At 45.6% G+C, this 25326-nt stretch overlaps 1 protein-coding gene across 1 annotated transcript in view; it reads left to right on the top strand.

Annotated features, from left to right (window-relative positions):
* LOC138528045 (protocadherin-9-like) overlaps window positions 1–25326 on the top strand; it is a 1594414-nt gene that overhangs the window by 528921 nt on the left and 1040167 nt on the right. The gene's annotated exons all lie outside the window — the stretch shown is intronic.

Raw genomic sequence — 25326 nt, forward strand, 5'->3', positions numbered from 1 at the left:
TTATTGCTTAAATGTGAACCAAAACTCCTGGTGCTGTCTACCAGCTGTGGGTTACTTTTAAAGAGGGGGCTTCGACAGTATTGAATGTAATGTTGGACTAGGCCAGGCTGCATAGTCAAGATGAGGGATTCCCAGCAAGCAGCATAGTTCTGCCGTCTGATCACATACCTCCAACTCAGTGTAGGGCATGTCTGCCAACTTTCCCAGTTGCATGTGGGTCTCTTCGAGCCAGTCCTCTTTTTTTGTTTTTTTCACATTGCATAGTAGGACTTGTAGGCCCACCCTTACAATGGCAAAATCAAAACTAAAAGTTCAAGCATGCAATTGAAAGCAGAAACCAGGACCAGCTCGAAGATTGGCAGATATACAGAGTATGCATGTGATGTACCAAGTGGACTGATGTTCTATATTCCTTACCACAATGTACACATAATCAGTACTTACTAGAAAGGGAAAGTTTACCTTTGTTCAAACGTCTGGAATTTGGATTCATTTAGCATTACTACAAGGACACTCTCAAACCATCCAACAAGTGGAAAAGAGGAGGCTCGAGTTACATTTTATTGACCTAGCTCAAAGGCCGTACTGCAGGTTATGGGCACTGCAGACCAAGTTAAAGGCCTGAGCGCAGCAAGGATGCTTAACAAGGTGTTCAAGGCCCATAAATCCCAGTACAGCTACTGGGCCTATAAAGCTAGTATGTGCCTGGAATAATGAAACGGTGAGGGGTAAAGAAGAAAAGACAAAAACGTCTATTAGCCTGGAGTTGTTACTACAATCTGCCTATTTTCCATACACCACATAAAATGTAATGAGGTGGGGGGTGATGGGGAGTAAATACCAGCTGGCCTGTGTCTACTAGTGCATCCCAACAATGCAAGTGAATGGCAGTTGGGTGCGATAAACATGGAGAAGCCGGGCAAAGTCTGCCAGGTGCAGACCAGTGAAGCTTTTTACATGTGTGTGGAGCCACCTGCCCCCCCCCCCCAAATGATTGAGTTGAGGAGCGGGAAGGGCAGGGGTTTCAGAGTGCCCGGGCTGCATCTGTCAGGTGTTGCCCGGGCAAGGTGGGGAGTAGCTCTGGCAGCAGGGCTATCATCAAAGCACTCCCTCTCATCACGGGAGAGCTATGCTGGCGGCCATATCACTGCTCTGGCTGGAGAACTCTCAGTGCAGTTCTCCCTCTCACCACACTGAGAGCACTGCTGCCAGTGCAACAACATGGGGAGAATTGTGCAACTTCCCCTAATTGGCCGCTTTCTGAGCCATAAGGATTTTGCTGAGACACACCAACTCAAATGACCCAGTAATTGGACATTGGTGGAGTGCCACATTACTCCCCAGGACATAATGATTAGTAAAACAACCATATACAGAGACATCTGAGTCAGTAGATCAAGTCAGAGAAGGGAATCTTACATGGAGGATGAGGGTGAATCATATGGTTAGCCTTAGCATGGTCCATATTTAAAATCTATAGCAGACAGCTAACATATCTGCAAGACTTCAGAATGCTTCAGACTGCATTACATAGACTGGAATTATATAATATGATAGACAAGGGAGGGAACAAGGGAAAAAACAATGACATTCTTACAAGCCATGAACTGTAAGGATGTGAAATTAACTATGGTACTCGAGCTGACGACTTTGTAGGTAGTGCAAGAGCTAAGACATAGATAAGGAAGGAAGTGGGAGAGTGGGACGGAAATGTAGACAGACAGGCAACTACTGTACTAGGCCTGACGACATTTGTGATAGAGCCAGAGAAAAACAAAAGATGACAGAGAGGGATGCAGAAAGGGAGGGGAGGAACAAAACAAGCAACTATCATACTAGGCCAGATGACATTTCAGATAGTGCTGGAAAAGGGGGGAACAAGTAAGGGGAGGCAGGAGGAGACAGACGAAGTTGCTATCATACTAGGCCCAGGGACAATTCGGATAGAGTAAGTGCATAGAAGAAAGTAAGGGGAGGAATTAGGAAAAGGGAGAAAGGGAGTGGAGGAGAGAACAGAGATTAAGCAGTCAAAAAGAGTGGAGACGCAAGAGGGAAGATTGAAAACAATTGCAGAAGTCAGGAGTAACACATAATGTTGCAAGCTAGGATCCAAGATGAAGATGGGAACAGCATGATTCAGAGTCACAATGAGTACAAGATGCAAAGGAAGTTCAGCATGAGAGTTGAGAAAGTGTGACGCACCGTGAATCAATGAAGTTCATAAAAGTCAAATCCAGCATTGGCCACAAGACGGTGATGGTGAAACCAGAATGTATCAGGACAGACTCCTGCAGAAGAAGGCTGGAGGGAGGAGAAGGGAGCAGGGTAGAAGAATCAAGCAAAACAGGCAACACCTGTGTGCGAGAAGGGGAGGCACACAGAACATCACGGGGGACCAGAGTTTGGGGATGGCCATTCGGGACAAAGGGAGTAAACACATGTTGGTGCATGCTTACCTACTGCCTGAGCAGGGGTTCGGGCCCTGGATCCTCCTGGCCTGAACAGGCCCAAACAGGAATTGCCCTGTTTTTGTCTACCCTTCGCTTCAGACGCCCGGGCGAGAGACGCCCTTGATCTAAGAGTTAAGAGCAGGAAGGAAGAGGGAAGACTAAGAAGTTGGGCGGGGCTTCGGCCAGGCGACCTAGATCCACTTGCATCTGCTCCTTATCTGCAAAGGAAAAGAGGCTGGAGGGCTCCTCAAGTAGGGAAAAGAGCAGCAACCAGGAAGCCACAGGTGGGCGGGGCATGCTAAGTGGGGAGAAAGAGCATCCACCAGGAAGGCACCAGATGGGCCGGACTTAGGCCAAATGACCAAGATCCACTTGCACCTGCTCCACATCTGCAGAGGAAAAGAGGCTGGAGGAAGGAAGGAAGGAAGGATAAGAGCAGCAACCAGGAATCAACCTGGTGGGTGGGGCTTGCTAAGTGGGGAAGAGAGTGGGAACCAGGAAGGCACCAGTTGGGTGGGGCTTGCTAATTGGGGAAAAAGAACGGCAACCAAGAAAGAACCAGTTGGGTGGAGCTTGCTAAGTGGGGGAAAAGAGCGGCAACCAGGAAGGCGCCAGGTGGGCAGGGCTTAGGCCAGGTGACCTAGATCCACTTTCACCTGCTCCTCATCTGCAAAGGCAAATAGCCTGGAGGGCTCTTTAAGTATGGAAAATAGCGGCAAACAGGAAGCTACCAGGTGGGCTGGGCTTGCTAAGTGGGGAAAAATAGCGGCAACTAGGAAGGCACCAGGTGGGCAGGGTTTAGGCCAGGTGACCTAGATCCACATGCACCTGCTCCCCATCTGCAAAGGAAAAGAGGCTGGGGGGCTCCTTCAGTAGGGAAAAGAGCGGAAACCAGGAAGCCACCAGGTTGCCGAGGCTTGATAAGTGGGGAAAAAGAGCGGCAACAAGGAAGGCACCAGGTGAGTGGGGCTTAGGCCAGGTGACCTAGATCCACTTGCACCTGCTCCCCATCTGCAAAGGAAAATAGGCTTGAGGGCTCCTTAAGTAGGTTAAAGAGTGGCAAACAGGAAGCCTCCAGATGGGCGGGGCTTGCTAAGTGGGGAAAAAGAGCAGCAATCAGGAAGGCACCAGGTGGGCAGGGCTTAGACCAGGTGACATATATCCACTTGCACCAGCTCCCCTTTTGCAAAGGAAAAGGGGCTGGAGGGCTCCTTAAGTAGTGAAAAAAGCGGCAACCAGAAAGCCACCAGGTGGATCGGGCTTGCTAAATGGGGAAAAAGAGTGGCAGCCAGGAAGGTTCCCAGTGGGTGGGGCTTAGGACAGGTGACCTAGATCCACTTGCACCTGCTCCCCATCTGCAAAGAAAAAGAGGCTGGAGGGCCCCTTAAGTAGGGAAGAGAGTGGCAACCAGGAAGCCACAAGGTGGAGAGTGGATTGCTAAGTGGGGAAAAGAGTGGCAACCAGGAAGGCACCAGGTAGGCCGGGCTTAGGCCAGGTGACCAAGATCCACTTACACCTGCTCCACGTTTGCAGAGGAAAAGAGGCTGGAGGACTCCTTAAGTAGGGAAAAGAGTGGCAACTAGAAATCCACCGGGTGGGCGGGGCCTGCTAAGTGGGGAAAAAGAGCGGCAACAAGGAAGGCACCAGGTGAGCGGGGTTTAGGCCAGGTGACCTAGATCAACTTGCACCTGCTCCCCTTCATCAAAGGAAAATAGACTGGAGGGCTTCTTAAGTAGGGAAAAGAGCGGCAACTAGGAAACCACCTGGTGGGTGCAGCTTGCTATGTGGGGAAAAAGAGCAGCAACCAGGAAGGCAACAGGTTGGTGGGCTTAGATCAGGTGACCTAGATCCACTTGCACCTGCTTCCCATCTGCAAAGGAAAAGAGGCTGGAGGGTTCCTTAAGTAGGGAAAAGAGTGGCAACCAGGAAGCCACCAGGTGGGCATGACTTGCTAAGTGGGGAAAAAGAGCAGCAACCAGGAAGGCACCAGGTGGGTGGGGTTTAGGCCAGGTGACCTAGATCCACTTGCACCTGCTCCCCATCTGCCTTGGGGAAACATAGAGCTTTGTAAAAGTAAATGTACTCACACATATGTAAGGAAGTCAAACGTAAGAAGCATCTTTGGAGAAAACAAAAATGTAGCAAATTCCTAAAGGTAGATTACATTGAGTTGTGATGTCTTTGCTAGTAATTATAATAACAAGGACCAATGAAAGTAATGCACACGTTGACAATGAGGGTTTCAAAGCATACAAGATGAACAGGAGGGTTCAACAAATTTGAGGGTTTGATGTTGAAACCTGCCTTCAAAGAAATCTACATAGTTTAAATAGCAGATGCAAATGTTTATTTTTATTTTATCTTCGCCAGAGCCCACAGGCATCAGGGAGGAAAAAGATTGCTGGAAGCAAACAGTCTGGAAGGAATGGTTCTACAATCTATTTAAACAAAATACAACAGATATTGGGTTTTACCAGTTTCAAGGGGTTCATAGGTTGTAAAACACCTTCTTCAGATTCCACTACGCACATCAGACCAGGCAAGTTCATCAAAAGTAGTAGTACATTCATTGTGTAAGTTTAGGATGGAAGTGAAAATTGCAAGCAGGCCAGTTTTGCTTTTCATTCAGCAATACAAAAAGAACAGTTTCTTGTGCAGAAAAACATGTCTGGAACTAAAAACATCACTGGGGTGTGATGAGAAAAATATGCCATGCCAGAAAAAGTGTGTATGTTAATCCTGTGGGAATATAATTTGAAATCAATCCCACGTATATCAAGGGAGTGCCTACACCTTGATGTACTGTGTTGAATTGCCATCTGCCAAGGATGTGACAGCCCTGGCTTTTTTTGATTTATTTTATTTATTTATTTGTTTGTATAGCGCTAAAAGCCCACAGGCATATTTGTATTAAATAATAAAATGATGCAGGCAATTCCATCTCTGAAAGGGAAATCTGCTAATCAGATTCACCTTTCACAAACTCCATGCCAAAAGCACAGTGTGTACTTGTGCCTTGCTGCATCGGGACCTGATTTGTAGAATCTGGCCAACCAGTGGCATAAAGCAGGTTCAGAGGTCCCATATGCCCTTTTGACATCTGCATTGACACCCAAGTCTCTGCAGTGCAAGGGCTTCATTTAAAACATGCAATCCTGTTCCAAAAAAGGCATAACTCTCAAGATGCCCTCTTTGTCGCACATACAACTGTAAATATGAGCCATTCCTGAGTTAGGATATTGTGTCCAGAATCTCTCAGCCACATTTATTTGCTTTTGCACATGTGTCAGCCCTCTGGGCCCAGTTAATCTGTGGAAGGGTTATGTGTATTCCCCCAGACAGGCTGGATCATGCCCTACTGGCAGGAATGTAGGTTGCCGGGGTGCCTCTCTTTGTTCCTTTGTAAGAGCAGGTAGTACAGATCTCCCTGGGAAGGCCACTCTACAGGACACACCTATTCACAGAGAGTGAGGCCTCACACCAGTGTGATTAATTTTGAAATGTCTCTGATCCTATTGAAAAGGAATGGGGCAGGGTTAGTAGCCAGAGAGAGATCTGTACAGTTTTGGGAGGGGTCTGCCATCTTGATTGTCTCTGCCTCTTATTCTCTTTCCTGTCCCTGCCACATACTCGGGAACAAAGCACTTTGGGTGTGACATCATAAGGGAATGTCTGCACAATTCAAGAGCCTGGATAGGACCCCTAAAGCAAGCTAGGTCTAGCCCAATCACCTGGGGAAGTTTGCCTATAAAATAAGGCATCTCCCACCATTTCTTTGAATCATCTTGGGAATCATCTTGAAGCATCTTTGGATCATCACTTCTCACTGGACCCTGCCGAGAGAGCAGTCAATTCTAATGTCCTCCAGTTGAAAGCTGAAGACAGGTATTTCAAGACAGAGACCGGTTTTGTCCTCTAACCATACTGAGGGACAATTTGGGGTGATCTGCTTCTTGAACAGAACCAGTCAAAATGGTACCCATGACCTCACCATGTTGGAGGACCCCTGCAGTTGTGTGCCAGCCTTCCCGTGTTGGGGAGCCGTAGGACAAGGGCCGATTTTGTCCATGAGTCTCCGGATTGGGACTCACAGCAACCTAAAAAGTGGCCTGCTGCTGGTGCAAGACTGGCTTTCTGCAAACTACAGTGGTCCCCTTGACCTCACCATGTTTTAGGACCCCTTCTGTTGTATGCTAGACTTCCCTAATTTTAGGGAGATGAGAACAGGACTCAGCTTGTCCTTGAGCCCCTGGATTTGGACTCACAGCACCCTGAGAGCAAAGACAACTGGAATTCTAGTGTTTTTTTTTAACTGCCTGGAGCATATTTTATGAACTGTTCAATACATCTGAACTAGCAGGACCCGCCATTGCTGGTCTTTGCTCTCTCCTGATCTTCGCACAGTGCCAAAAAGTCTGGTTCGGCACTGCTTAACGACAAAGAGCAGCACATAAGGTACTGTTGACTGCTAACTGTCCCGTTGGTACATTTGTGCACTGTAGAGACTGCTTAGGTCACTTTGAACCCTTTTCTATTTGTTTCAAGAACATTGTTGCTTTGCTTGCATTTCACCCCTTATTCATTACCCAAAGTGCTGCATATACTATACCTGATTATTCAGTGTTCTTTCCTGAGGGGTAGGTTTTGTGTAGGCTTTTTCTAGTTAGTTATTATTGTACATGGTGTATTTGATTAAAGTGTATATATTTGTATAGCACCTTGATTGGACATTGTTAATGACTTCAATCAAGCACTCCAACTAAGTCGATGCCTGGTCTGGGATGCGCAAGGGAAGCCCTTATTTATATATTTTTATGACAAGTTATAATGTGGATGATAAACCCTTATATAACGCCCCTCTCGTTGAATCCCCCTGATCTCACTGAGCCAAGAAGTAGGTTTGTTTTGCAAATTAAAGATTTATTGGGAAAATTAAACAAGATATATATATATCACACTTTTATAAATAAATTAATATTTGATAGCACACTTAGGCATATGACAGTGATCAACAATGAATGATGTTACACTAGCACACTGATTTAATTCCTTAGGAGTTAGTATAGGGGGGATAAGGTAGCTCAGAATACTTTTATGATTTCAAGGAAATGCAATGATGAATAAAAATGCAGTACAGAAATAAACTGATAGGGTTTCACAAGAGATATATGTTCACTTTTCCCCTTGTGGCAATTCACTCCCCCGCTATGCAATATAAGGAGATGGAAGTTAAGCACACAGTTTTCAGGTATACAATCACAATACAATACGAATTTCAGTTCCCCCCTAGCAAGTTTAGAGAAACTGGGATGGTTTTAAACACAGGCAAAAGTACTTTTAAATGTGATATGCAAACAAGGGAAAAATATGCTGAAAATGATTTTAATTCCCTCTAGGAGGTTCAGGGTAGGTGATATCTATTTAAGATTAGTTCAAGTCACACTGGCAATATGGCAATACTCAATGGGGGATTAGTAGGATGAAAACGAATTTTAGCAGTTCAAGCAAAAGCGGCTATTTTGACAGGAGCTAATTTTTCAATTTGCGGCAATTTTTCCGAATGCGTCGAGCGCGATTACGGAATAACTATAATGAATAGAAAGTAGGCTTTTTGGAAAGCTTAGAATCTTAGCTTTCAAATGAAAGTTAAATCTCGTTCATAGCATATGCGGTTCCAAAGATACGGACGATTGTGTGAAGGTAGTTTTTCGAAATTAAAGTAAACTTCAGAATGACAAAATTACACTTTTACAGCTTTGAAATGACAGAATGAACACACAAATTCTATGATGCTGTTCTGGACAGGTTAAATGGTTTGAATCAGATTATTTTAGACTAAGAGATTGGTTCTGGCACAGTTCTAGCTGAGTACTCACACTATAAATTTGAAATAGGCCGTCAATATCTGGTCAGGTTGGCTGCGGTTCTCTCGCCACGGACAGTCTTTAGTACCGATTCTGCTCACAGCAATCTGGTCTGGGTCTGCTAGCAGCACTGCGGTCTGGATCAAGTGGGTTCTGGATACAGCACTGCTTTCTGGGTACTGGCACAGGGTTCTAGGCCAGAATCAAACAGCTTGCCCGGCTGTTGAATAGTTTGGTTAGGTTTGCTGGATGCTGAGGCCCACTGAGAAGAGTTCAGCTGTTTGGGTTAGGCCTCTCTGCTTTAAATTCTGGTTTGGTTCTGGATCTATCTGGAGTTGAGTTCTGGATCTTGAAGTCGTCTGGCAAAATGCTTCGCAAGAAAATGGAAAGTGAGTGTGTTGCCTGTCCAAAGCAGTCTCTTTTTATGTGTTTTGAAAATGGGTGTGTGCGTGGGCATAACTAAGCCTGCCCCTCACAACTTATCATTGGCCAAGCTCTCCTCTCTCCCTTGATTGGGGGAAGGAATGGAGTGTCATCAGGCATTAATTTTATGGCATACAGAAAGAACACTCCCCTTGTCAATTTGCACACAAATCTATTTTTGATCCAAATACATATTTATCTATGTACCATTTTTCTAATATTATATGCCCAGTTAACATATTTTCTGTAGCACCAAACCATCCGATCCCTGTCTTTGTAAAATGTCGTGTCCACTTATGACAGAATTTGGCCCTTTTCATCAAGAACACAACCTCTAAACTTTTCCAGAATTTACACAAACATGCACAAGAAATATGGGCATCAGATGATAAAGTGTCAGATTTTTAACATACAGACATTCGGAGTAATACCTTATTTTCCGCTACTACCCCCCAGAACATACCACAGAGTCCTAACACCTCTTAAAATGTGCACAGAAAAATCACAAGAATAATGATATTAATTATATAATTTTGACAAGTCCGTACTATGAATTATCCATCTTTTTAAAATTATGCTCTGGCCCAGAGGGGTGTGGTTTCCCAAAGCACATGGTGGAATTTCTGGTTTGTCCACTTCCTCCAACTCAGGTTGCTCACAGAGGCACTGCTCCTCCCAGTTTCTTCCACGACCCCCCCTAATTTAACATTTGCCTGAGCCAAGGAAAGCTCATTGTTCTGTTTCCCTGCTCCCAGGTGCTCCTCCCCTGATTCAATCAGAGAGGTGTAATCTCCTTTTGGTGGGAACAGCAGAAGGCAGCCAGGCCTGCGAATGCAGTGGCTGGGCAAGTTCAACTCCTGTCGGGGGTAGTTGCCGGGCAGAATTCAATCTCTTCAAGCCAGGCTTCAGCGAAATGTCACTTTTGTTGCCAGTTTTCTTCATTCAAATCAAACTTACAATTTTTACACATGCAGCTAGAACGCTTATTCTAAGTTCAAAACTATGACCTTTAAACAGTTGCAACCTATGTGACACTCAAATATAGGTCACTTATTTATTTTAAACATTTCGATTTTAGTGGTTTTAAATCCAATTTCAGTTAAGCTGCTGACATCCACAGCTCAGCCAGTTTTGTTATAAACATTGTTTTGGGCTCTTCAACTTTCCAGATTTTGTATGCACACAAGACTACATTCTTCCAAATGTCTGCTGGTGTTCAGGGAGATTTTTGAATATCTTGCAATGTTTAAAATAGGCATTTTTAGCTTACATTTCAGAGAAACAAAAATGATTTCAAAGCGCTTTTTTGAGCTAACAGGCACTGCTGTTTTTTCCTTTGGCACCACGTTTCACTCATGGCGCTTCTGACCCATCACGCTCGCACTGGTGGGTGGCAGGTCAGGGGACCATTTTGATGTGCGCAAAACTGCGCGGTTTTCCTGGATTCTGGCGCAAATGTGGGCTTTTCGGCCATCTTGGATTTTCTAAGCCCACAGCACCAAATGTTGCAGCATAATAACTTGAACGTGGGTTAAGACACCCAACAAGCCCCCCCGCCCGACTGCACTTTGATTTCGAGTCGAGGGGGAGTCGGGTGCAAAAGATGTTTTGATCCACGCGCTGGTATGTCCGCATAATCTTCTTCCGATTCCGTAGATGGCACAGTTCAGCATTTTTCCTTCATCAGGGTCGATCGATCAGTTTTCCTTGCTGGTCCTGATGGGAGTATTGAGCGGTACCCCGGGCCCCTCGCATCTTTGCTCTCGGTCCCCGGGTCGTCCTCCTTGGTCAGTCTCCATGGTTTCATCTCTCCTAGGATGACAAAGCAAAGTGGCAATCCATATTCGTAGACATTTCTCCCCCACTATTGATATAGTGGGGCAGCATATACATTTTATAAATCAAGAGACATTTACATTCTTATTTTAAAAAACAAGATATAATCAGGAGACATTTTCAATCAAGAATAATAATATTTTAGAGACTATATGTGGGATATTTTAGGGTTGGAACTGAATTACTCTGGAGCGGCCCCCTCTGGTATTGCAGAATACTCCTCCAGTTGCTGCAGAGTGTGCCTGGGATGGCAACACTTTAGCTGATTGATGTGGACCCACTTGTCTTCCCCTTCCGCCAAACTGCCTTTGGGGATGCGGATCTTGTAGGCGACTGGGGAGATCTTGTCTACAATTTCAAAAGGTACCTTCCATGTAGGCAAACATTTTCGCTGTTTGGCCTGGTTCCTCTGGAAATTGTATAGATAGACCCGGTCTCCCACATTGTATTTTTTCATGGTAGTTTTCAAATAATAGTGTATTTTCATACTCTCGGCTGATCTTTCTAGATTCCGCTGAGCATAGGCAAAAGCATCTTGGAGGTGTTTCCTCAAATTCTCCACGTATTCGTGAGTTGTGGAGGCATTTATTAATGTCTGCTCTTGGGTCCTGTAGAGCAAATGCTGGGGAAGCACCATCTTGCGTCCAGTCATCAGCTCAAACAGAGACATTTTAGTTGCAGATGAAGGGGTAGATCTGATGGCCATTAGGACAAGAAGTAATGGGATATCCCAACTTGGCCCAGAATCTGCCAGACATTTTTTTTTAAGATGCTCACAATGGTTCTATTGTATCTCTCCACTGCACCAGAAGAGGCTGGCCGGTAAGCAATATGTAGCTTCCTTTTAACCCCCAGTATCTCCCACATCTTTGTCATTACTTCACTGGTGAAGTGTCTACCTCTGTCTGACTCAATCCTTTGGGGTAGACCAAACCGAGAGAAGATATGGTTTATCATCAGGGCAGCTGCAGTTTCTGCCTTGCAGTTTGGGTCCAGGAGACATTCCACCCATTTAGTAAATAAGCATGTCACCGTCAACATGTACTTATTTACCCTAGAGTAGCGAATCACGGGGCCTATGAAGTCGATTTTCAAATCTGACCATGGCAGTGTCATCCCCCTCTTTTGGAGAGGCGCACGGTGTGTGAGGGATGTTTGCTGAAATTGTGCACACACAAGACACCTCTTCCAGTATTGGTCGAGGTCCTTTCCCATGTGTGGCCAGTATGCAACCTCTCTTAAGGTCTCAAGTGTTGTATGAAACCCCCTATGACCGGCGGTGGTCGTATCATGGGTGTGACTTAACATCAGGCTTCAGAATGAGGTAGGGGCCACCCACTGATCATGGCCAGCTTGGGATTTCCTTACCAACAAACTGTCTTGGATTCGGAACATTTTTGGACATTTTATCAACACTCTAAGGTCCTCTTTCCCAATGTAATCGGTATCCGTCAGGGGAAAGTTCTCAGGGTCCTCAATGTGTTGGTAAAACTTACCAATTATTGGATCCCCCTTCTGAGCCGTGATCAAATCAGCATCTGGGGTCTCCTTACCCCATTGTGCAGTTGAAAGATCATTGTGAGCATTTGTCTGGGACCTAGTGATAGCAGTGACCTGGACTTCCCCCAACAGGGACTCAATCTCTATTAGATCCCCTTGGATGGCCCCGGTTTTGGCCAGCTGATCAGCTAAGTCATTTCCAGTTTTGTCTGGTCCCTCTACTTTGGAATGACCCTTGATCTTTTTCCAAAATATGGTCATCCCATTCGAGGTGACCAGATCATGAATGTTTTGAATTAACTTCCCATGTTTCAAGGGTTTGTTATTAGCACATAACATGCCTCTGGTTTTCCAATTAACCAGGTGCTCCATGAACCCGTTCTGTACATAATCTGAATGTGTGATTATGACCAGTTTGTGGAGTTGATGTTGGACAGCAGTGAGGATGGCTTGATACACAGCCATCCATTCTGCCACCTGACTACTTTGGGGACCAATTTTGTATCCAGCGGAGGGTTCTGGGGACTCATTCACCCATGCATTCCCTACGCCAGCCACAAGTTCTTTTTCCCCGTTGTTGTCAACATGGTAAGAGCATCCATCCACATAGACAGTGGGCATTCCCTCACACTTGTCTTCTTCAAAGACTTTGTGTGGGAAATTAAGGTATGCCTCCATGTTGTCCTTGATTTTTAGACTTTCGTCCTCGGGACAGTTTTCTCTGGCACAATCATGCAAGTCAGCCAGACCTTGCGCGAGGGGACTCTTCTTGTTTTGGCCATATCTGACCTCCACAGTAAAGCCTTGCATTGACAGAATCCAGGAAGTAATTCGGGAATTACTCACATTCCGGCCCAGATTCTGTCACTTTGGAGATATTGCAGAGGCTGGTGTGGAGTCTCCACTATGATGTGTTCCCCCTGGATAAACGGGTGGTAATTCTTCAATGCCCACACCGTTGCCAGGAGTGCCTTCTCACAATCGTTGAATTTTTCCTCCACAGAGGATAAAGTTTTACTCGCATAGGAGATTACTTTATTGATCTTGTCATGCTTTTGATATAATACTGCAGTCAAGCATGTATTAGAGAACCCTGTCTCCAAGAAAAACTGGGTAAGCTAGGCAGGTCGCTTGTGAGAGGCTTCTTTTGAGCTGTCTTACTGCCTCGGATTGTTCTGGACCCCATTCCCACTTGACCCCCCTTCAAGAAAGGAATCAGGGGTCTGGTGATCTCTGCGTAACCCTCAATGAACTTTCTTCTCTAATTAGTCAGTCCAAGGAGGCTCCTTAGTTCCCGCAGAGTTGTGGGGTCTTTCAGTTTCTGGAGTGCTTCCACTTTCTTTTCCTGGGGACAGAGACCCTGAGGAGTAATCTCATGCCCCAAGAAATTAACACGGGTTCTACACCACTGTGCTTTCTGAAAGGAAAGTTTTGCTCCGGCGTCCCTCAACTGGGTCAGAACATAACGGATCTCTGCTATATGTTCCTCCACAGTTGAACTTTTGATGAGGACATCATCTACATAAGCCAGGTTACCCTTGCACCCAGGTCGGGCATGGCCCTATGTAGGAAAATGTTGAATTCATTGCCGGAGTTGAGGTATCCGAAGGGAGTCCGGGTCTATGTGTACTGCTGGCCCCCAAAGGTAAAAGCCAGTTTGTATTGGTCCTCCCTACTAACAGGCACGGTCCAGTATCCATTGGTCAGGTCTATTGCAGTGAATACCTGTGACCCCTGGATCTGGGCCAGCCCTTGGTCAATGTAGGGAAGAGGCCATCGGGAAGTATGGACCAGTTTGTTGAGCTCCCTAAGGTTGGCGCAGAGTCTCCACTGGCCGTTTGGCTTCAATATTCCCAGCACCGGATTATTGAAGGTGCTGTGTACTGGACGGATTATTCCCCGGGACTCAAGGTTCTTAATTATTTCAGTAAGGGACTCCATTGATGGGAGAGGCAAGCGATATTGCTTCACAAACACTGGAGCCATGCCAGGGTCCGTGGGGATTGTTGTTGTGTGGATGTCAGTGCGACCACAGTCATATGAGTCTACCGCAAAGAGATCTTGGAAATCCAAGAAAACTTGTTTCAACTTTTGCTTCTGTTGCAGAGTCACACAGGCATCAGATAGGTTGACTCTCTCTTCCACCATCTGCCTGAAGCCTGGAAAGACTTCTGGTTTTGCTATCTCAGCAGCCTCCTCCAGCTGGGTGGAGAAGTCTCTGGTCAGAGTGCTGTTTGGACTGGAGGCTTCAGGTGGGAAAGGCAGCCCTCATGGACCTGGAAAATCACCTCATCACTCCGAAAGTCACAAGTCACATCTTCCTTACCATAAGGGCAGGAAGTGTACACCAGGAAGTTCCCCCCATGCCGGGTAAAGATCCTGTCTGGTGTTGTATTGCCATCACTTGTCCCTTCTCCCCTCTCCAGTCTACAGTTGGTGTAGTGGGGACGCGACATTGACTCCCCTTAGAGCAGCACTATCGGTCCACGATACCTTGTGTGGGCCGTGAGAGTGACCATCTTCTATCACCTGCTTCATCCTACATCTGCAGGTGAGTTTCCGACTCCCGAGCCTCTTTCTCGTTTTTGTCAGTAGGGCTTCGGCATGTATATTTATCTGTGCTTTAATTTGTGCCTGTGGTTTCAGATGATCCGACTGGGAGGTACTTTCCTGTGCCTCCGTGCCATTTTGCGGCTTCTGAAATACCTTATGGGGCCACCACCCTATTATTCCTAGTAAGTACAGGGCCATTGCTAGCTCTGTTTGTGCAAGACGGAGGGTACGGTATACCTCTTTGTTTTGGGTCAGGGGGTTTGGGCACTCTCAGCATATACGCATCTCGACACAGTAGCACCTCATTTCGCTTCTCAGGGGGACTATACTATTGGGTTGTATAATTTTTCCCTCTTTTCCACGTTCTTTGGTGAGTGGTTTTTTTTCTTCTCTGCCCTTTCCCTGTTTGTAACAGATAAGGGCACAGTGAATAATTCGGTTTGGTGGAGGTTGCTTCTATATTTATGTTACCACTCAGTTTGAGGGTGGATTCCCTCCCATACACAGGGGTTCGGTGTTTTTATAGGTGGAGAATTTCTTCACTCCTAATATGTTGTTATTAGTTAACTGTACCAGCAGCTGTAAGCCGTTTTCCTTGGGCTGCTGTTGATGCTTGTATTTGGTTGTACAGGCCAGTAATATCACTATTTATCACATCCACAGAACTCCATTCCCTTTGGGGTCCTGATGAAGGCAGCAGAATGAATGCCCTGCCGAAACGTCCGGTACACTACTCCGCGCAATCGAGTTTTGTGATATGGCTCATCAACGCCACAACGGACGTAGACCTGGGATGTGTGTGTTTTGGTCAGACGCAATTTTTTTATGTGCCATGTCTAATTAGTTTTAGCATTGTTATTGGGTGACACTGCCATATAGAGCATATCTGTGACTTGTTAGCCAGATAGGGACAGGAAGTTAGAATATGTGCCCTCCTAGCTCAGTGATACAAAACCCTGGCGGCGTCATCTGTGTTTTTATGATTACACATGAAATTGCTAATAGATGCATTGTACATATTTTCTACATTGATACATGTCTTTGTGTGGTGTGTTTTTTATGATTGGTGCACGTAGGACCCATGGCCTAAGTAATAAAACTATGAAAACATTTTTTATTAAATGAAAAATTTGGTACTCTGTGTAATTTTCATTTTGTGAGGTGATGTATACAACTCATGGAATGTGACCTAGTCTAAATTGGAGCTAGGTTATTAAATTTGGTTCAAAATGGTTCATCTGGGGGACTCCCCTCTGTGTGCTAGTATTGCCATCACTGTCACTGTCAAAACAGTCCTTGGGGTTTGGTCCTAACAGTTCATTTCTTAAATCAATGGAGAAATGTCGGTCATCAACCGCCATTCCAATAATGGTGCCTGCGGCTAGAGTGATACTCTTTAAGTCGCTGTTATCCAGCTCTATTAGAATGGTGTCATGTTCTATGTTGACTAATGGTGTTGGGTTTACCCCCAACCCTTGCTGTTGGAGAGAAGCCTTTAGATGAATATAAGCATCAGGGTTTTTCAATGTTTGTCCTCTTTTAACTTTCACTTCCAGGGAGAATTGTCAGGTCCTTTCTGGGATGGTGACTTCCTCTTAAACCTGAATTTCAACTGCATAAGGTAGCAATTGAGATGACCTAAATGCTTTTTCTGGATCATCAAAGCCCATGGGATTATCCGCTAATCAGGACCAAGCTTTGAAGTTTATGAGGTCCAAACTAATGGCAAAGCGATTGAGAATTTCACTGCCTAAGTAAAAGGCGGCAGTGACGTCTCGCACGACCCAACAATTATGGATCTTGCTCTTGTTGCCAATGGAGATTTTGAGAATACACCTGCTTGGCAGGAGATGTTTGGAATTGGGTGTATCCAGATCCATTTCCCATTTGTCTATCAGTTTGAATGTGGGAATGGCTGGATCTTTTGGGAGTTGGTGGAACATGGCTTCGTTGATGAAGCTCTTACCGTTGTTCACACACACTTGGGCGAGAACAGAGTCCTTCCCATCATTTAAATGAACAGGAATGAACAACTGATCTCCGTTTTGCTGAATTTCAGCCAGGCTCTGAGCTGATTTAACATCTTTCTGGACTATCGGAGTGTGAATGTCTGATTGTGGATTAGTAAAGAATTTCAGAGTGTTTCCTTCCAGTGTGGAATACCACCTTAAACTGGAAGGAAGGTTGATTTTCAGAAATAGAGAGGACCCCATCACCAGTCTGTTGTCCTACTGCTATTACTGTCACATCTGGAATTTGGTTGTTCTGGCAGTGAAATTCTACTTGGTCAGATTTTTGTTCAACCATGTGGCATGTACCGTTTAAACTAACATGGTTGACACTCTGTTTTAATTTTATTGGTCGGCTAGTCTGGGTCCAGAGGACCTTGTTTACGCAATCTATTAGGGATGACAACCTTCTCAGGAGGTCATTCCCTAGTAAACAAGGGGTGCCCTCTGGAGTCACTACTATGACCGGGTGTTTCACCTTGTGTCGCCTAATTTTGATGTCCAAATCTGAAGTCCCCTCGACGGAAATTTCCTTCCTGTCAAAGTTCTGAAGTTGTCCAGGAAGAGAGGTGAGAGGAATTTGGTAATTCTCCCCCCTTCCTGCATTTAGTTCATCAAAGGCCCTTTTGGACAGAGGGGTAGCTTGGGATCCAGTGTCCACCAGTGCCAAAATTGTACCCTGCCCCTGTACTTGTACCGGGGCATAGTATCTTCCCTCCTTCTCCCTAAGGGGGCACAGATAATGCACATTTTTGGACAACTGGTGGGCTAATTTTCTGGTTTTGGACATTGAGAGAGAAGAGATTTGGGCAGACTTCGGCCAGGAGTTTTGGGAATCTGAAAGAAAAAGTTGGCAATTGGATAGTGATGCGATTTTGGATTCCCCTGGTTCCGGTTCTGGGCTGCCCCCCCCCATTTTTTGGAGGCAGGCACCAGGATGGGTTTGAACCAGGGGTTTTCGGTATTGTTGGTTCTGGGATAGAATGATGGGCGGCGACAGCTCAATCCCCACATCTACCCAGTCTATGGATGCGGTTTTGGGTTCTCCTGGTTCTGGTCCTGGGCCACCCCCCCCCCCTTTTGGAGGCAGTCACCATGGTGGGTTTGAACCAGGGGTTTTCGGTATTGTTGGTTCTGGGATAGAATGATGGGCGGCGACAGCTCAATCCCCACATCTACCCAGTCTGGATTGGAATCCCTTGGGACCCATTTTTCCTTGGGAGGAGTCCCCCCATCTCTGAAGGAGAAGATCCTTTTCCCAGGATCCTCTGAGGATGCCTCTCCCTCAAATTGGAAGATCTGTACCTCCTCCACAAAATGGGTCTGTTTGGGTCCTTTGTTTTTCCTACCTCCTCTCTGCTCCTTGGGTGGCAGACTTACAGGGGTAGGAGATTTTGTTTCCGGTTCCTGGGTTTCCAGGGGCTGTTTACAAGTGGGAAAGGAAGCTTCCTCCAAGGCTTTACACCCCCCTTCCCCTTGTGCCTCCTCCCTGGTAACATGTGGGTTATCAGGGTGATGCCGCCGTCATTGTTCTGGAGCACCAGGTCCAGAGTTTGGGGCATTCTGCGCTGGCATGCTCATCTGAGGGTTCTGCTGAGCCCTCAGCACGCGACCCAGCTCCTGTGCCATATTTTGGACCTGGCGCTCAAGTTGGGAAACCCGCTCAGGCTGATACGGGGTTCTGTTTTCTCTCCTGGGCTGATCCCTTGAAGGGTAGCTATCCCTTCTCTGGTAGTACCCCGGGTTGGGAAGATTTGGGTACCCCTCCACCCTTGGCCTCCCCTCTCCCGGATTAGGTTGTCTGGGCTCACGGAATTGGGGAAAGAAGGATGGATGATTTTGGGGCTGGGAATTGGGTGGATACCTGGGAAAAAAGTTCTACCCAGGGTTTGGTGAATTTCTGCCCTCCTGTGGGAAGTTAGGAGGGAAGTTCCCTGGGTTGGGTGCCTGGTTGGATACCCCCCCTTGGGCTGGAAGGGTCCACACATACCCCAGGATGGGTCTGTTTCCCTTGTAGCAGGGACTTACATAGTCAGGGGAGCGAGGAACCCCATTTGTGGGACTACCTCCTTGACTCCCTGTCTGTGACTGGCCCGAGGGCCTTCTGGGCTGAGAATTATTTGGTGCAGGCAGGTTTTTATGCCCCCCATCTCCAAATCTAAAATGGGGGCAACCTTTACCTCTGCCACCTTGGCAGCAGCAGGGGTGCTGGTCGATTTGGGGCTTTCCTGAGCGTTATTTTTATTTTCTATGGGCTTCTGCACCTCATAGATCCGGGTAGCCTGTTCAATGACCCAGTCTAGTGACCTTTTCTCGTGAAAATCTCTCACTAGCTGGGTCATTATGTATTTGGGTAAGGCATGGAAAAACGTATTTACAAACTCTTTGCTGTCCGTGCACACCCTTCTGGTAGTCTGCGCAAAGGCACGCTTCAATTCCTGCACAAATTCTTGTGGTGCCTGATCCTCCCCACATTGCAAATTGGAGGCTGCCTTGCGGGCCTCTTGGGGATTCTGGTCAACAGAAAAATGTTTCAATATGGCCACCCTATATATGGACCATCTTGAATGGTTTTGGTCCTCCAGCCCCGCAAAGAAACTGGAGTATTCGGGGGAGAATGTCCACTTTACATATTGAATGCAGCTACTGCTGTCTTTCAAATGGAAAGTCTCCATCATTTGCTCATAAAGCTCCAAGTGTTCCCAAACAGAATACTTGGCGTTCTTGTGATAAGGGGTGATGACACTCCTTATTGCCTTAATCTGTTTTAAGGGGTCCTTAAGCAAGGCCCTTTTTTGCCTTATTGGCCTTTTTGGTTCGGGTAACCCTGGTCCATTCATCCTCTGACTCAGAAGCACTGCTCCCAGAGGTGCCCGTCTGATCTTCCAGGTTTTCCCGGATTCTGCCAGCCTGGGAATGGCTGGCAGAATGTGGGGATATGGTCTCCTATTGTCTTGTGATGCTCAGAGGAGTCTTCAGATTCCTCCTTGCTGCCAGGATTTGATGAGTACACCTCCCATTGACCTGACTGGGCAGAGGTTTTCAGAATGACCTTAGAGGGCCTACTCTCCTGGGGTTCCACACTAAATTGCACTGTACTTAGGTGCCCATATCCGGATGCCCGCCCATCCCGCCCATCCATTCCTGGGTGGTACTGGCCTATGAGCCCCATACTTTTGGCTCTACGGTAATCTGCCATCCCCGTGGCCCTGGGCTCATGTGCACCATGGGACATGGGGGTGGCAGAGTCCAAGGACTGGGAGAGATGAAGGTCTCTGGTAGTAGGGCTCCTGAGGTTATGCTCAGTTGTTTCCCTTTCCCAGCGAACCTCATCTCTATCAGCCCCTGCTCCCTGTTGCCATGCAAGAGCCTGTGCTTTCAGTTCCTCAGTTAAGGCCTTACTAGACTCTATCAGTCTCTCCTGCATGGCTACCTGTTGATGGAGCCTATCATTGTGCTGACAGAGAGCCTCATTTTCTCTCTGTGCCTCCTGGTTGGTCCTGGAATACTGGGGCAGTCTTTGCTGCAGGAGTGTTACCTCCTGAGTCCCATCCCTATTGGCCTGGTCCTGTCTTGCCAGAGCATCTTCCACCCTCCTGGTGTGCTCTAGCAAGTCCTGATGCTCTTTTTGGAGGTCACCCAGCCCCTGGAGGGCCAGGTGATTTTCTTCAATTTTTTCTTTTAATTGGCAGACTTCCTGGCCTAAAGTGTCCCTTTCCTGACTAAGAGCCTGCATCTGTGTCCGCCAGGTCGTCACTCTGCCTTTGAAGGGCACAAGCTTTCTGTCGCTCTTCCTCAGACTCTGCCTGGGTGTCCAGGTCTTTCAGAAATAATTTGTTGCTCTCTGCCTTCTCCCTATCTAGGTGGCTTTGCAGGGTGACAGCACATACCCTATTGAAGTCCAGTTGTTGCTCCAGCTTTTTCTGGCTCTGCAGTAGGGAGTCCAAACCTTCTTGGTACTCCTTCTGCAAGGCCAGAAATCTGGTATCCTGATCAGACTTTTCCTGTTGCAGGATCCCCATGTCCTCTTTTATTTTAAAGATATACTGCCTACTATCATTTTCTGACTCCTGGCTCCTCTGCAGCCTCTGCTCAGAAGAGACCAGGTCAGATTGGGCCCTCTCTAATGCCATCAGTTGCCTATTTGCCAGATCTTGGCCTTCAGCACATTTGTCCTGTATGGCTCCCATATAAAAATATAAATATGCTGCTTTCCTGACAATCTTGTCGTGCTCATCTTTGGCTTTAGGGGCCATATATAGTTCACTCAGGGCCACATGTAATGGACCCTGATCTCTCCATATGTCTGACCCTGTTTCAGTGATCTGGGGTGTGATTGCCTGCAACCAGACCACCTGGTCCTGATGAGCCCACTCACCTCTCACAAATAGCTTATGTAAGAGGTGTTCTCTGGCTATTTTGATATCTACCAAGGTCGTCATTCTGGAAATTGATTTCCTTCCTGACTTACAGAAGTTTGTATTTTATTTTGCAAAACAGACCGTTTCCTTAGAGCGTTCCTTTGAGGGGTGTTTTTACAGTGTAACACAGCGTGGTGATCCAATTTCAATTAATTTATTTATAAAAGTGTGATACATATATCTTGTTTAAGGTTTGTTTGGCAAATTAAAGATTTATTGGGAAAATTAAACAAGATATATGTATCACACTTTTATAAATAAATTAATATTTGATAGCACACTTAGGCATATGACAGTAATCAACAATGGATGATGTTACACTAGACACTAATTTAATTCCTTAGGAGTTAGTATAGGGGGGATAAGGTAGCTGAGAATACTTTTATGATTTCAAGGAAATGCAACGATGAATAAAAATGCAGTACAGAAATAAACTGATAGGGTTTCACAAGAGATAATATGTTCACTTTTCCCCTTGTGGCAATTCACTCCCCCCCCTAAGCAATATAAGGAGATGGAAGTTAAGCACACAGTTTTCAGTTATACAATCACAATACAATACAAATTTCAGTTCCCCCCTAGTAAGTTTAGAGAAACAGGGATGGTTTTAAACCCAGGCAAAAGTACTTTTAAATGTGGTATGCAAAGATGGGAAAAATACGCTAAAAATGATTTTAATTCCCTGTTGGAGGCTCAGGGTAGGTGATAGCTATTTAAGATTAGTTCAAGTCACACTGGCAATACTCAATGAGGGATTTGTAGGTTGAAAACGAATTTTAGCAGCTCAAGCAAAAGCGGCTATTTTGACAGGTGCTAATTTTTTAATTTGGGGCAATTTTTCTTAATGCGTAGAGCGCGATTACGGAATAAGTATAAGGAATGCTGAAAAGCTTAGAATCTTAGCTTTCAAATGAAAGTTAAATCTCGTTCATAGCACACGCGGTTCCAAAGATACGGACGATTGTGTGAAGGTAGTTTTTCGAAATTAAAGTAAACTTCAGAATGACAAAATTACACTTTTACAGCTTTGAAATGACAGAATGAACACATGATTCCTATGATGCAGTTCTGGACAGGTTAAATGGTTTGAATCAGATTATTTTAGACTAAGAGATTGGTTCTGGCACAGTTCTAGCTGAGTACTCACACTATAAATTTGAAATAGGCCCTCAATATCTGGTCAAGTTGGCTGCGGTTCTCTCACCATGGATGGTCTTTAGTACCGGTTCTGCTCACAGCGATCTGGTCTGGGTCTGCTAGCAGCACTGCGGTCTGGATCATGTGGTTTCTGGATACAGCACTGCTTTCTGGGTACTGGCACAGGGTTCTAGGCCAGAATCAAACAGCTTGCCCGGCTGTTGAATAGTTTGGTTAGGTTTGCTGGATGCTGAGGCCCGCTGAGAAGAGTTCAGCTGTTTGGGTTAGGCCTCTCTGCTTTAAGTTCTGGCTTGGTTCTGGATCTATCTGGAGTTGAGACTGGATCTTGAAGTCGTCTGGCAAAATGCTTCGCAAGAAAATGGAAAGTGAGTGTGTTGCCTGTCCAAAGCAGTCTCTTTTTATGTGTTTTGAAAATGGGTGTGTGCGTGGGCATAACTAAGCCTGCCCCTCACAACTTATCATTGGCCAAGCTCGCCTCCCTTGATTGGGGGAAGGAATGGAGTGTCATCAGGCATTCATTTTATGGCATACAGAAAGAACACTCCCCTTGTCAATTTGCACACAACTCTATTTTTGATCCAAATACATATTTATCTATGTACCATTTTTCTAATATTATATGTCCAGTTACCATATTTTCTGTAGCACCAAACCATCCGATCCCTGTCTTTGTAAGATGTTGTGTCCACTTATGACAGAATTCTGCCCTTTTCATCAAGAACACAACCTCTAAACTTTTCCAGAATTTACACAAACATGCACAAGGAATATGGGCATCATATGATAAAGTGTCAGATTTTTAACATACAGACATTCGGAGTAATACCTTATTTTCTGCTACTACCCCCCAGAACATACCACAGAGTCCTAACACCCCTTAAAATGTGCACAGAAAAATAACAGGAATAATGATATTAATTATATAATTTTGACAAGTCCGTACTATGAATTATCCATCTTTTTAAAATTATGCTCTGGCCCAGAGGTGTGTGGTTTCCCAAAGCACATGGTGGAATTTCTGGTTAGTCCACTTCCTCCAACTCAGGTTGCTCACAGAGGCACTGCTCCTCCCAGATTCTTCCAAGAGGAAGCCATTTACGCCCCCCCCCTAATTTAACTTTTGCCTGAGCCAAGGTAAGCTCATTGTTCTGTTTCCCTGCTCCCAGGTTCTCCTCCCCTGATTCAATCAGAGAGGTGTAATCTCCTTTTTGTGGGAACAGCAGAAGGCAGCCAGGCCTGCGAATGCAGTGGCTGGGCAAGTTTCAACTCCTGTCGGGGGTAGTTGCTGGGCAGAATTCAATCTCTTCAAGCCAGGCTTCAGCCAAATGTCACTTTTGTTCCCAGTTTTCTTCATTCAAATCAAACTTACAATTTTTACACATGCAGCTAGAACGCTGATTCTAAGTTCAAAACTATGACCTTTAAACAGTTGCAACCTATGTGACATTCAAAAATAGGGCATTTATTTATTTGAAACATTTCGATTTTAGTGGTTTTAAATCCAATTTCAGTTAAGCTGCTGACATCCACAGCTCAGCCAGTTTTGTTATAAACATTGTTTTGGGCTCTTCATCTTTCCAGATTTTGTATGCACACAAGACTACATTCTGCCAAATGTCTGCTGGTGTTCAGTGAGATTTTTTAATATCTTGCAATGTTTAAAATAGGCATTTTTAGCTTGCATTTCAGAGAAACAAAGGTGATTTCAAAGCGCTTTTTTGAGCTAACAGGCACTGCTGTTTTTTCCTTTGGCACCACATTTCACTCATGGCGCTTCTGGCCCATCACGCTCGCACTGGTGGGTGGCAGGTCAGGCGACCATTTTGGTGTGCGCAAAACTGCGCGGTTTTCCTGGATTCTGGCGCAAATGTGGGCTTTTTGGCCATCTTGGATTTTCTAAGCCCACAACATCAAATGTTGCAGCATAATAACTTGAACGTGGGTCAAGACACCCAACAACATTCCTTTATTTTGTACTGTTATACTTCACTGTTTGGGTTGCTACTGAACCACATTTACACCCCTCTTAAGATAATAGCCTTCCCTCGACCCACGTTACCACAAAAGGTGAAGGAAGTATATCTCTTGACTGTTCCAGTTTTACCTTTATGCTTGTGTTGGCTCTTGGTATGTAGAAGTGTGAGGGCTGAGTGGGTGCTTTTGCATCTCCTCATCCTTATGCTCATGCAGGGCAGTAGTCAATATGTCACATGTATAAACTCACACAACCCAGAGTTTATATGCAATGTCTCTAGTAAGAAAAGAGGGTATGATCAAATAAATAACCAAGAACCCAGCCTCTGCTGCCGTTCTCTTCCATAAGGAAGAGTGGTTGGTTGTAATTCAGGTCGAGTGATCCATCAGATAGTGAGTGTATTGGCAGAATATTTAGCGGAAATGAATCAGCACTGCTTTTGGGAATATTTGACATTATTAGCCAAATACAGACATCTTGCAAATGTTGCAAGCAGCTTAATGATTAACAATCTTGTGTCCACTCTGCGATAACTCTGCAACCCCTCCAGCTAATCCAGAATAGGGCAGCAAGACTTATCCTTGGCCTCAATCAAGCCCAGGGACTGCATCTCTCCTGCCCTACAAAGTCTTCACCGGCTCCCGATCACGCAAAGAAAATATTCAAATTTCTCTGCATCATCCACAAGGCTGTTTGGGCCGGGGACAACTCTAACTGTATCTCTTACTGACTAAATATTCCCCCTCTAGACAACTACGTTCCTCTGGCACAAAATCCTTTTTTTTAAAAAAAGTTTTTATTATTTTGAAAACAAATAAACAATACAAACCAAACTTGCAGCATTATTTACAACAGACTCGTGAACATCAATTAATGCACATTACTGTTCCCCAAATCCCTCCCCCCTCAAGAGCTTGTTTGCATTTCTCATTCTGTATCTGCTGCGTGTAGCCGGGTATCGCTTCCTTCCGAAGCTGCAGAATCCATTATTGTGCCAAACAGTCCTGTTATTAACACTCTCCATGCCATCAGGTTACCCACTTCTTCTTCCCCGCACTTGCTACATGCCTCCTGCCATACTACCGTTTCAGCCTCCGCCCATTTTTGCAAATCCTGCCACCATACCTCAACCCGTGG

This window comes from Ambystoma mexicanum, chromosome 7q (genome assembly GCF_040938575.1).
Source record: "Ambystoma mexicanum isolate Mex_15411 chromosome 7q, UKY_AmexF1_1, whole genome shotgun sequence".
NCBI classification, from domain to species: domain Eukaryota; kingdom Metazoa; phylum Chordata; class Amphibia; order Caudata; family Ambystomatidae; genus Ambystoma; species Ambystoma mexicanum.